The following is a 14,173-nucleotide window of genomic DNA, read 5'->3' as shown; positions in this document are numbered from 1 at the left end:
TGTTCATGTTGGAAGATATGAATTTCATTTATGGGAAGATGAACCAACCGCCAAACACGCAAAGAAATAGAAGATCCAATGATGAAGCTGATGATGACTCTGATGAAGAGGACGATCCTAATGAGGCGGAGTTGTGGAAAAAAAGAAGTATTTTTTTTAGTTACCTTATTGGGAGCATCACCTTTTACGACACAATCTTGATGTTATGCACATTGAGAAAAATGTCTGCGAGAACATTGTGGGTACAGTTTTGAATGTCGACGGAAAATAAAAAGACAATCTTCAGAGTCGACTTGATTTAGTCCAAATGGGAATCCGACCTGATCTTCATCCCAATCCACTTCCGAATGGGAAATATCGGTTGCCGCCTTCTATTTTTTCAATGTCGAAGATGAAAAAAGAATTGTTCTGCACGGTGTTGAAGGATATAAAGGTTCCAGATGCGTATGCATCAAATATATCTCGATGTGTTAGTGTTAAAGATCGAAGATTATATTCGCTAAAATCACATGACTATCACATCTTGATGCAAGATTTACTGCCAGTGGCTCTACGATGTTGTATGTCCAAGAAGGTGACATCTTGTATAATTGAACTATCCAACATAATGAAAGCCATTTGTGGCAAAGTTTTGGACGTTCAAGAACTTCAGAAGGTACAGGATCGAGCCGCTTTGACTTTATGCAACATGGAGAAAATCTTCCCACTTTCCTTCTTCACCATTATGGTTCACTTGATAATCCATCTCTCGCACGAAGCAATTCTTGGCGGACCCGTTTTCTATCGATGGATGTATCCCATAGAAAGGTGTTAATTAAAAATTTTAAAGTTTTCCTTCATTCACCTCTATGCCTTTAGTTTCAATAATTAAGAAATGTTGTATATTGTGTTTAGGTTTCTATCCAAATTAAAGTCTTACTGCCGCAACAAGCGATATCCAGAAGGATCGATTGCTGAAGGCTACTTGGCAGAAGAATGTATGACCTTTTGCTCAAGATATTTGAAAGATGTTGAAACAAGGTTAAACATACCAAATAGGAATGCTGGACTCACAGACCATAACTTATCCGATACTTATTTGTTCCAAAGTTTTGGAGAACCAATCGGAAAAGTTGAAATTGCAGAATTAGATCATTTATCGTGGGTACAAGCACATCGATATGTTCTGTTTCACCACGAATTATTGGAACCTTTACGGAATTAAGTTCTACAAATTTGATAAATATTTATCAAACTAATAACTGTTTATCTTCTAACAAAGATCACATTTTTTTAACACAGTGAGTACAAACAAATATTGAGATCTCGTTTGCGCTCCCGAAGAACACAACATCGAGATATCAATAAGTTGTTTACAAAATCTTTTATGAATGGTTAAGCCAAACGGTATGTAGTTTGAGCTTCCGCTTACAAATAATAATGTTTTCTCATAACAAATGAATTACTCAGTTTACTTTCCATTCAATAGGTTTGGAGTGGGAATAACGTAAACGACGATGTTAAATGGCTCTCCCAAGGTCCAAATCGAGTGGTTAAAAGATATAGTGCGTTCCTCATCAACGAATTCAGATTTCATACAAAATATCGTGAGAGGTTGAGGAGAACGCAAAATTGTGGAATAGTTGTCAATTATGCAATTACAAGTTATGCTAGTGCTAGGGACAATAATCCTGTCGAGGGAAATGTGGAATATTTCGGACAACTTACTGACATAATTGAGTTGGATTACTACGGCAAATGGAAAGTTGTCTTATTTCGTGGTGATTGGGCCGATGTTAATACAGCTCGTGGAATTAAGCAAGATCAATTTGGTTTTACAATGGTGAACTTTGACCGATTGATTCACACCGGACAACAACTGATAGATGACCTGTATGTATTCTCATCTCAAGTCAAACAAGTTTTTTACTCAAAAGATCCAACTGATCAGGGTTGGTACGTTGTACTCCGTAACATCCCTAGAGACTTGTTTGACATGGGCAGTGGAAGTAGAGATAACATCGACGATAGATCAGTAACTTTGCCCTTTCCAAAACAAAACTTAAACGATAATATCCCTAGTACTAGTGCACAATTTGGATGGGTTCGTCAGGATACCGATGAAGATATTTACGAATGATGATGTAGTAAGATTTTACGATTGTTTAATTATATGTAATATCATAATTTAAATCTTCGTCTTATTATATATTTCAACTGTTTTATATGTGCTGTTATTGTTGTAAATAGTTATTAAGTTATTAACTATTTTATGTGTATTGTAGATAAAATGCCTAGAAGAAAAATTCTAAGGGGAAGCATTGTTCAAAATGATCCAAACTCGACAGAAACAAACAGTACTGAACAACAGACAGCAGTTGGATCTTCAAATGTTCCGATTATAGCTGAGGATTCTACAGAAGTTCAAAGTAATTTTACATTTAATTTACATGCGTGTTTCTGTTATAGTTGATTTATTTTTCAAATTCTTACATTATAATATACCATTTGTAGCTGAAAATGGTGGGACGCGCAGAGGTCGAGGACGTACGCTACTTAGAGAGTTGTACGAGTTAGATCCAGTCGAGCGTGTCAAAGTTGGACGAAACAGTTTTGGTCAGCCTGTTGGATCAGAAGCTCGACTTTTAGCTGGATACATGGGCATTTTAGCACGAAATTCGAATATGTTGCCTATAAACTACGAGTCATGGCATCAAATGCCCGATAGCAACAAAAACCAAGCCCTCGATAATATTAAGGTAACAAAATGTTAATGTCATCTATAATGCTTGGGAAATAGTTTCATTTATATTTACTTGATTAACTTGTGTTTTTTGTTTTTTGTAGGCGAGGTTTGCTTTAGAGGTCTCGGATGCTTATGTAAAGAAGGCATTGGGAAAAGGATGGAGAGACAACAAAAGTACTTTGAAGAAAAATTATTATAAGACAAAAACAACCCTCGATGAGAAATTGCAAAATGTCCCGCCGGGTATGTTGAGGTACCAATGGGAAGATGCGGTTAGATTTTGGCATTCGAATAAAGGCGAGGTATGACGTACTTCTAAACTATTGTAATTATTTTGGTTTATAGTATTTTCTATTTACGTACTAAAAAATTTCATAACGTAGGATCGTGAACAAGTTGGAATAAGCAGCAGGCAGAAACAAAAATTCACCCACACAGCCGGGTCGAGAAGTTTCGCATGTGTAGCTGAGGCGGAGGTATTTTTAAATTTATTAATATTGTCGAATATATATAACTTTCTATTAAATAATATTTATACTACTATATTGTAGGAACGGTCGTCTGGTCAAAAATTTGGACGCCTTCAACTTTTTGAAATTACACATAGGAAGAAAGATGGATCTCCCATGACTCTTGAAGCTGCTGAAATAATGGTACGTTTACTTAATACGATTTGACTTATTTTAGTTATTTTTAATGTTTATTTTCTAATGGTTTAATTCATTGCTTGTAATGCGACTATTGTTATGTTGCATATGTTTTTCAATATATAATATTGCGTTCCTAAATATGTGATATATTTATTAGGAAAAACTAAAGGATAAAAAGGCGGAGTACGAAGCGATTGCTTCTAGTGATAGTTCGGTTCATCTTGAAGATATTGATAACCGGATTATTACTGAAGTTTTGGGTCCTGAAAGGTATGGTCGGGTTCGATTTCAAGGATCTTTTGTTAGCCCAACCCAGTATTTTGGATCCAGCTCCCACCAATACATGGCTTCGGGGAGTCAGGCTCAAGCTGAAGTTCAGAGGTTAAAAGACCAGATGGCTCAGATGCAAGCGACTACAATTGAGGTTCAAAGGAAATATGAGGAACTCCAGCTACAACTTAAAGCAGAGGCGGAAGCGAGGGAAGCAGCGGCTGCAGCGAGGGAAGCGGAGGCTGCAGCGAGAGAAGCGGAGCAGAGCAAAAAGTACGACGAACTTCAGCAGCAGCTTCAGATTATGATGAAGATGTTTAAGTCGCAACTTCCGCCTTCATAGTGTATGACATAAATATTTTTATCATTTTAACATTTAACATTTTTTGCAAAAATAATATGAATTCACTTTTATTTATTGATATTAATATTATTTTATTCCCTTATGTTGAAATATTATATAAATTTATTGCTATTGGTTGCTTTTGAATTGTTGCTTTTGAATTGTTGCTACAGGAGGGCCGAAAAAATGAAAAATTTAATATAAAAAAATCACAAAATAGTGGCGTTTTTGTATAAAAGCGCCACTAAAGAATATGTTCTTTAGCGGCATTTGTAAAAAAACGCCGCTAAAGAACATGTTCTTTAGCGGCACTTAAGGAAAAACGCCGCTAAAAAACATGCCGCTAAAGAACATGAAGAACATGTTCTTTAGCGGCGTTTTTGTTTGTAAACGCTGCAAACGTTTGCGACGTTTTCGTTAGCGGCCTTTTTTGCGGCGCTTGAGAAAGCGCCGCAAATACCTTTAGTGGCGTTAAAAAGCGCCGCTAAAGGCCTAAAAAAACGCCGCTAAAAACCTGTTTTGGTGTAGTGATTGTTTAAATTACGAGATCCCCTATGATATATAATGAGTTATATTGTGTGCATTTACTATTAAATTCTTAACTTTAAAGCCATCCGAATAAATTATATTAGAAGATTCTCACTAATTTCTCTAAACTTACACGTGTTTTATCTTGAATGTAAGGTCAAGGGGTAACGCAAGACTTGTGTGGAGGGACCAAGCCAAATACCACCAAGCTCTCGTGGATGGCTAGTGAGTCATATCATGCATATAGAAGGTCATCCTTAGAGGCTACACCTCGGGGTTTAATTAATTGAGTTTCTAACAAGTTGCAAATTTCAAGTCACAGTAAGTATGTTCATATATATATAACTACGTACATGACAAATTAAGGCAGATTGATTGTAATAGCTTAGAATTTGTAGAATCTTTAATTGTAGCTAAGTTTTGGAAACCCATTGATAAATTAAAAGGTTAAGGAAAATATGATGTCAAGAATGAAGAAATCATGGCGATATTTAAGTAGTAAATAATTTAAGTTAAAATTCCTGTTAAGTTACTCAGGTCAATTGTGGCATTGGATACTCGGACTCGACGACTGGATCAAGTATAGTGTGTTACAGGTATCTAGTGGATCATTGAAGATAATTGTCGAGGTTTTTTTTTTCGCATGATGATTATACAAAATTAGGTTCTATCCGCTTTCTTATTCATGGCCCCTTTATGCCACGTGAAGAGAACTTCTTAGTCAAAGATTTCCAATTCAGTCCGTGTTCTTTGTTGTTTGAAATCCCTAATTTCTTTTGGTACAATATTCTTGCACATTCATTATCCATCTTTTCTGATGGTCTTTATACCTTGTGTTAGAATGCCTCCTCGAATGTTTTTTTTTTCTTTCTAATCGACTTATCATATTGCTTCAAACCTTATAAACCCTCCCTAACATGTTTCAGGGGATTGGATGTGGATTTGAAGACTTAAACTTCCTTCGAAGGTTTCTTTCTTCATCTGGGCAGTTGCTCATTTTTTTCTTCCTCCTAAAGGTATAAACATTACCATTAACTGTCCCTTTTGCAACAATCACCCTGAAACTATTGAACACCTTCTTAAACATTGTTCTTTCACCTCTCATATTTGAAGCCTCTTCCCTTTCCCCCTTAAGTGGCGAGCCTTGCTTTACTTCCTTTTCTAGTTTGGTTTAAAAAGAATTTGACTTTGAAATCGATCTTCCCCAACCACTACATCCATTGGCCTACTTTATTCACCTTCTTCCTCCATAGCATTTGGATTGCTAGAAATGCAATCATCTTGGACATTCCTATTGAATGGAGATGATATCAAATACAAAGTATTTCTTTTGCTATGGAATATTTTTCTCTTTCTCATGGATCTAAATTTCTAGGCTATCCTTCCTCTCTTCAAATAATGTGGACTACCCCCTAATTGTGATGGCTCCTCCATGAGTAATCCAGGTCTTATAGGTTTAAGAGCTATTATATGAGATCATAATGGTCATTAGATTGTTGGATGTCATCGTTAACTTGGAAAAACTCCCAACATTATGGCTGAACTCTGGGCTCTTCGTGATGGCCTTTTACTAGCGCAAAGAACGAATATTACTAATGTTATTGTTGAACTTGATGCCCAGGTTATATTGATCTTCTAAATCATTCATATATTGATAATGTTTTACTTGGACCTCTCATTTTGTTGATGCAATTACCAAGTAATTGTCTCCGGCATACCTTTCGGAAGGGAAATCGCTGTGCTGATGCTTTAGCTAGAGTTGGAAATCATGTCAATCCTAGTGTTTTGTTTATTGGCACTCCTATGTATCATATTAGTTTTAATTCAATAAAACTCTTGGTTTATGAAAAAGAAGACAATTTCTTCAAGAAAAGCACATCAAGTTGAACCTTCAATTTCTTCAATTGTTTTTAGCATGCTCATGAACTTGAGTACCTATCAATTTTCAATTTTTTAAATATAATATAATAAAAATCTATACTACTGTTTCAAACATCTGGAGCTTAGATTGTTCTAAATTCCTATGGATGCAATACTTTTGATCTGGTTTCACAGTTTGTGTGCCATTGACTTTAGTTTAGGAGGTTACCATCCAAACTTTTTCATTAACTGATTTAAGGCAAGCTTTTTGGAAGATATAATTAAATCCATCCCAGATATAATCGAACACTCCATTATTGATTATTAAATATAAGATCTCACTAATTACAGGCTTTAATTATCAGACATGATTCAATACTGGTGAATGTAGGTTGTGATTGTTGTGGACAACCAACAATAAACATTTAAAAGAACAGAAGCAAAGCCTGATTTACTTTAACCCTTATCTAGCATGCTATTAAAAATTGTTAATTAAAGGTGAATAAAACATGTTAAAAACCCTCCTTATCAAACTTGTAATGCTGAAATATATGCTGTTTTAATTATCTGAAATAAAATCCATTAAATTTTAATAATTTACATTAATTATAAAAGAGTGACAAGTCTTAAAAATAAATGAAATATCAAAAGCTAAAAGTTTTGATTACGTGTCACTCCTTTGGAAATTGGGGCCGCTATCTTCTTTGAATTTCTCCTTTTCTCCTTTCTTTTTTTGACAATCAGAATTTCTGTTTCTGTTTCCTATTTTCATTTTGAGAAAAATAAACTTCAGTGCTCCATAAAGACCAATAGAAAGCTAGTTTTTTTCTTTTTCTTTTTCTTTTTCTCTTTCTCCTCACATTCTTGTCGTCAAAATTCACAGGCACGTCTCTTTCACCTGGAATTTTCTTTCACTTTCAACGAGTTTCAATCAAAATTTCCTCCTTTTTTCCCGTTTCTTTTGATCTTCTTTTTTTGGATTCTTTTGTATAATGTTTTTGAATTTGGAATTGTTATCTGGTGAAGAAATTAGCTGGAGTTCTGTTGTTTCCAATTGTAGGGCATAGGATAGTTTATATCTATATATATATAATGAATTTTGTGAGCTGATTTAGAGGTTGATTTTGTAATTTTTGGCATATTTATTTCAAAGTTGTGATCTTAGGTTCATTATTAGGAGGCAAATGGGTTATCTGCATTAGGGACAAAAATGACAGATTTTCAACCTTTACTACAAAAACCTGAAACCCCCAAGTGATGCCAGAGCTGAATTCGAAAGGGGTTTGGAAGAATTAATGAGGGGGCATTTAGATGATTGTATGTCATTTGCATCATGCAGTTCTAGTAGAAATCCTGATGATGAGGATGATGAGGCTGATCAACTTGTTAGGAGGAGGGGAAGGTCTGATATTGAAGGTGATGACTTAGCCGAGTCATCCGCCACAAGAAGGCGGCAATCTAGGATTTTGAGTAGGTGGGCTGCTAGGCAGGCTCAGGAAATGATAACTACAATGGAGAGGAGGAATAGGGAGTCCGAGCTGATGGCTTTAGCTGGTTTACATACTGTTTCGATGCTTGATTCCTCTTTCTTGAGAGAGTCAGAGTCGCCTACTTCTAGAGGACAATGTGGGAATGTTGACAGGCCCAGCACTCAGGCTTCTGCCATTTTGCAAATGTGGAGGGAGTTGGAGGATGAGCATTTGTTGGATAGGGCATGGGAGAGGGTTAGGGAAAGGTTGAGGCAGCAAAGGAATGCTGATGATAATAGGACAATGTCTAGTATGACTTTGAATGAGAGCCACGGGAGTGATAATCATGGGAGCGTTGGGGATGTTACTGAGAGTGAGAATGAGTATGGAACTTGGTTGAACGATCAAGGTGTGTTGCAGAATGATCATGGGATAATAATGGGTCTAGTAGGGAGCAGTCTCCTGATCTTGGTGAAGTTGAGAGGGAGAGGGTGAGACAGATAGTTCGGGGATGGATGGAGAGTGGGATTAGTGATCATTCATCCAGTGTTACCCAAAGGGCTGGCAACCGTAGAGCTGAATGGCTTGGTGAAACGGAGCGTGAGCGAGTTAGAATTGTCCGGGAGTGGGTACAAATGTCAAGTCAACAGCGAGGAGTTCATTGGGGACATAGGGAAGATCAGGCAGCTATAAGCGGTGCGCAAGTTGACCGAGTTCCTGATGGCTCAGTTAATGATCAAGATGAAGGCCAACCAGAGCACATTCAGAGAGACTTGCTGAGGTTGCGTGGAAGACAAGCAGTAATTGACTTACTTGTGAGGACTGAAAGAGAAAGACAGAGAGAACTTCAGGGTTTATTGGAGCACCGTGCTGTATCAGATTTTGCTCATCGTAACAGCATTCATGTGAGTTAGCTGTCATGAAGATGTTATGTGCCTTGGGGTAGGATCTAGTCACAGGTCTAGACAACAAAGAATTCTTACTTTGACCTATGCTTACTCAAAAGGCAGATTTGTATTTGACTGAACCCCTCTCAAAATAACGTTTCTTTTTTGATAGAATAATTGCTTATCTAGCCTTTTATAGACTCTTAATAACAAAGAAAAGAGTTCTAATAGAATTCCTAACCTCGAGTTTATGAAGGAAATAAAAACCTAATATAAAAGAGAAAATAAGTAAAACTAAAACTCTTAATAAAACCTGATATAATAAATAAAACTAAAATTCCTATTGCAATAAAAACATACATATCAGAAGATTGTTAAGTTTGCACAACTCTAAGAGAGTCATGGTTATAGCTGCCTTTTGTTTGTAAAGGCTGGATACAATGATTTTCTTTTTTTCAGTGAATTATATTCAGCTATGGTCTGTATGTCTTTATCTTTTTAACTTTGCTAATTTCGCAAAAAATGTCTCAAATATGATGCATCTTAAATTGGCTTAAATTAAATCTTCATATCTTAAGTGTCTACTAATGTTGTGCTATTTGGTTTTGCACTAATGTAGTGTACATTATATGCTTTCTCCTGATTTGCGCATTTCGTAAATTTGCTTGAAATAGGACTACAAGTTTTCCACTCCATTCATGGATGTTAGTTCCATGGTTTGAGTCTAGGTTTTGACTTTTATATCCTATATGTATTGTAGCCCATGTGGTATTAACCTAATTTAATTATAAGGGACTAAGGATGTTCAGCTTTTAAGTCAAGAGCCATTTTACCAGGAACTTCTAGGAAACAAGCCTGTTTAATTGGTTCGAAAATTGGATGGACTCGATTTCTAGTTTAGTTTCTCAGAGAGTTCGATCTGTTTGCTTTACTGGGATCTTTGTAAATTGATTTGATTTTCTTAATAGGTTTGTGGTTCTTTCACCAATCAACAAATTAGCCAAAGGAAAAAATATGAAACAGAGAAATCATGAGTCTAGCTTTCTTACTGGAATGAAAAATATTCAATATCAATAGGTGGCTCTGTTCTGTACTTTTCTGCAGTGCTGTTCCTTGAGAAGCTAGAAACTTGAGTATTGGTTAGATCCGTTTGAATGGTGTGTAATAGCTAACTAATCTTGTGCCATCGTCATTTATCATATTGAATTTTTAGAATTTTAGTCGCTTGTCATTAATTTCAATGATGCTCTTGGTTGGCTTCTATTTTTTTAGTAAATCCTTAAAGACGTTTTTGTTACCTAAGTTTTTCACCATTCATCCCTCTTTCTCACATATTCATGCTAGGCTGGAAACTAGAGGAGGTTAACCTTTTCTTTCTTTGTAGAAGGATAATACTTGCTATATAATGGTTAAGACTGAAAGTAACATCATTCGTATGTTTTAAGAAAACGTTTTAATTTTTTATGAAAGTAAAATATTAAAAGTATGCCGATGATGGAATTAGCTTTTATAAATGACTTCTGGACTGTTGTGTGATCACATGTCTTGATGATTGATGTTAATATATATATATATATGGTTTTGCTCTATGAAAATCCTTTTGTTTTCACATGTTGCCATGCTAAACTAGCAGCACTCTTATCTTAATTTTGCAGTCACTACTCAGAGGTAGGTTCTTGCATGAAAGACTTGTTGAAGAGGAGAGACCAACTTCAGTGGCAGTGAGTGAATTAAATCAATTAAGACAATGGCACACTGTATCTGGTTTGAGGTAGGAAACTTCTTTCATTCTTCGATTACGAATTCTTTGGAGAATGTTTCACTCTTGTTCAAAAATTTCGGTGATAGTTCTAAAATGGTTAATGTTTGTGAAACAATGTTCTAAAATGGTTAATGTTTGTGAAACAATGATCTTATGGGCTGAGGAATTTTGGCAAATGATGCATAGAACAAGATGCATTGCTGTAGTACTTGGAGTTTGGTGTTAAGGATTGACAATCTTGTTACTTTCTGTTGATATACTATGCAGCTACATCCATACAGTTATAATATTTTGTTTATTGTTCTAGTCTGGTTATTTGATTGATTTTTAACCTTCTCCTGGTCGTGGAAAACCAGAACAACTTAGTTCTATTTTTCATTTTCTGAGAAACAATGAGAGATATATGGTATTTATGGTTTTTTACGAAAAGAAGAAATGGATCACAAGTGCAGAGTCCATCTACCTGTATCTAGATTATAGGTTGCACAATTCTCTGCAATGCCCAGCTCCAAGTTTTCCATTGATTTCCATAAAAGGCAATTATTTTTCTCATTCAGGGAAGAGTTCCGGAACAGATCAGAAGCAATTGTACGTGGTCAAGCAAACAGCGATTCTGAACCCATGACTAGCAATGTCTTCAATGATTCTAGAGATGAAATTTCCCAAACAAATATGTCACAAGATGTCCAACGTGAAAACAATGAGGATATGCAACCTAGGAGTTTGGGAAGTCACTTTGGACGGTTGCCTAATCAAACAGGAAATACTGTTAGCAACATGCTAGCCGTTGAGAGCATAAGTTGGCAAGAAAATGCTACCCAAGGTGGGAATTGGCGGGAACCAACAACCAATAATGAGAGAGAAAGCTGGCAACAGTCAAGATATGCTCAGTTTAATGAATGGAGAGAGGGAAATGCAGAAGAAATGGATACAAATTTGCAAGAAAGTTCATATAGTTATTATAGCCAAGATATTCCTGGAAATGTAAATGGAGAAGAAAGTGATTCTCAGGAAGCCCAGAGAGTTTGGCATGAGGATGGCTCTCGCGAAGCTGTTGAAAATTGGTCAGAAGGGCCTTCTGATCCTCCAAGGGCACGTCGTGCAACCCCAGTTGGAAGGTTCAGTAGATTTCATCCACCTGTAGATGATAATGTGTACAGTATGGAACTTAGAGAACTTCTGAGCAGGTATTTGATCACATGGCTGTGTTTTTACACTTAAAGTAAAATATGACTTATTGATGGATCTTATTTAATTTGTAGGAGGAGTGTCTCTAATCTTCTTCGAAGTGGTTTCCGGGAAAGTCTAGACCAATTAATACAATCTTATGTGGAAAGACAAGGCCGTTCACCCATTGATTGGGATCTGCACAGAAACTTGCCAACTCCAGCCTCACCAGAGCGTTATCAAGAGCAGCAGAGGGATGAAACAAATGATAATCAGAATGATGCTAGTAACAGGCCTTCACTTGTGCTACCTTCTCCTCCAGTGCCACCCCCACAGCCATTGTGGCAGCAGACTTTACATCACACTAGCTGGTCTAGGCACAGCATGCATAGATCGGACCTTGTAAGCCATCATTCTTAGTCTTGCAACTGCTTATTCCTTAACTAATGAATCTTATCGTTTCCATTCTCTTCATTGTATTTTTCTCTTGGAAATTGGAATAATTTTAACATATAGAGATTAGCTCTAGGAAATCTGATTTTCATACTTAACGTAAGTTTATTTGTGGAATTATCCCTTCTGAGAGATATTCTGTTGGATAAGTAACTGATTGAATTATGTATTAGGGGTTATGTTTTCCTCCCTGATTGTGTTTGTCTGTTGTCATTTTTGTTTTCCTAATGGTGAAATTATAGTGATAATAATCAAATTTATAGACAACTCCTTGTGTGACTGCTGGGTTTCATTTTCTCTATGCTCCAAGCGTCCAACTATTCTATTTTCTTGAAGTAGCAATGTTGGTACATTTTCAGACACGAGTATGGTTATATGAACCTTGAAGGACCCTTCAAATATATGGAAAATCTTAGAAAATTTGAACATGCCTGTGCCGCGCACATGCCTATATTGTACACTCACACCTCAGTAACATAGATTTGCTTCAGCTTTTGTACAGTCATCGCTAGTTGAATAGAAGTTGAATATTCTCTGGAAATAGGCCCAGATGTCTTATTTGTACAGTACATTTTGTTACTCTGCATCTCTTCAGTTATTTATGAGGCTGCTTATTTTGAGCAGGAATGGGAGATGATTAATGATCTAAGAGCTGATATGGTGAGACTCCAGCAGGGGATGAACCACATGCAGAGGATGTTGGAAGCCTGCATGGATATGCAGTTGGAGTTGCAGCGATCCGTCAGGCAGGAAGTCTCTGCAGCTTTGAATCGTTCAGCTGGTGAAAAAGGTTCGTAAAACTTTCCAACATTTCTTACCTGCAAAGCACTGTTTGGGATTTCTTGAGGTGGTTTTAATTGTTTCTGTCGCATTCCAGGTTCAAGTGCAGAAGCATCAAATGATGGGTCAAATTGGGGTCATGTGAGGAAAGGGACTTGTTGTGTTTGTTGTGATAGCCATATTGATTCGCTTTTGTACAGGTTTACCTTCTTAACTTCTCTAAATCTTTCCATGGTCAAATATCATCTGTGAAACCTTTGATTGGAAACTCCATTAATGCTTTAATTAGACATTGCAACTGAAGTTTTTGACATTAAAAAACCGGTTGCAGATGTGGACACATGTGCACTTGTTTAAAATGTGCAAATGAGTTGGTTCGTGGTGGGGGGAAATGCCCGTTATGTCGAGCACCTATTGTCGAGGTAATCCGTGCATACTCAATATTGTAAAGAGATGAAAGAACAAAATAGGAGTTGAACAGTATTGTCCTGCAATAGGTCTAAAAGAGCGAATGTGAGATAAAAATGCCACAATTTGTAGAATGATCAGTTGTTGGGGGGAACGCTACACAGTGCATAATCCGTGTATAGTTGGAACAACAATTGGCATCTTTGATTCTTCATTCATGCATAAATAAAATGTCGTAGATAGAAATTTTTTTCTTCCCGTTTGTGTTACTTGGATTTATGACGATGGAAACTGTGGATTAGGAGTTGATATTAACCCTCTACTTACATTTTTGCCAATAAATCAAATGTCCAAAACTGCCTACTTGGATATCTAAATTTATTATCGATTTTATTTTTATATGATATTTGAGTTAACAAATTTGGGTATTTTAACATTTGGAAATAATTATATTTATAAATATTATAAGTAATTTTAAAATGAAGCCAATTAATAAATTTTTTAAATTAATAGGAAAAAGAGCACTATTTTAATTGTTTGATTTTTTTTCTAAAAATAATTCAAACTCTTTACTTAGAAGCCTTTATCTACTTCTATTGAGTTAAATTGGAAATATAATATTATAGATAATACATTGTGAAAAGAATGATGAAAATGACATACTGTTCAATAATGATTTAGCCTTTTCCACACATAATAAAAATGGACATCTCCCAATATTATTAAGTAATAATCAGGCTCTGTCATCTGCTGTAATCTTTTTTATATATATATATATATAAATCTTATATGTAAACATCATTATAATGATTTTAGTCTTTTTATTTTAACAAGAATTAATTAAAATATGTATATGATGTCATAAGTTAAT

The 14,173-nt window shown here is 35.8% G+C and overlaps 1 pseudogene; it reads left to right on the top strand.

The window, feature by feature from the left end:
• Positions 1-7,109: 7,109 nt before the first annotated feature.
• Positions 7,110-13,571, top strand: LOC107904171 (uncharacterized; annotated as a pseudogene).
• Positions 13,572-14,173: the final 602 nt, after the last annotated feature.

Source organism: Gossypium hirsutum, chromosome D05 (genome assembly GCF_007990345.1).
Source record: "Gossypium hirsutum isolate 1008001.06 chromosome D05, Gossypium_hirsutum_v2.1, whole genome shotgun sequence".
Lineage (NCBI taxonomy): Eukaryota > Viridiplantae > Streptophyta > Magnoliopsida > Malvales > Malvaceae > Gossypium > Gossypium hirsutum.
Note: the sequence above shows the minus strand (reverse complement) of the source record. Positions and strands in the feature narration are given on the sequence as shown.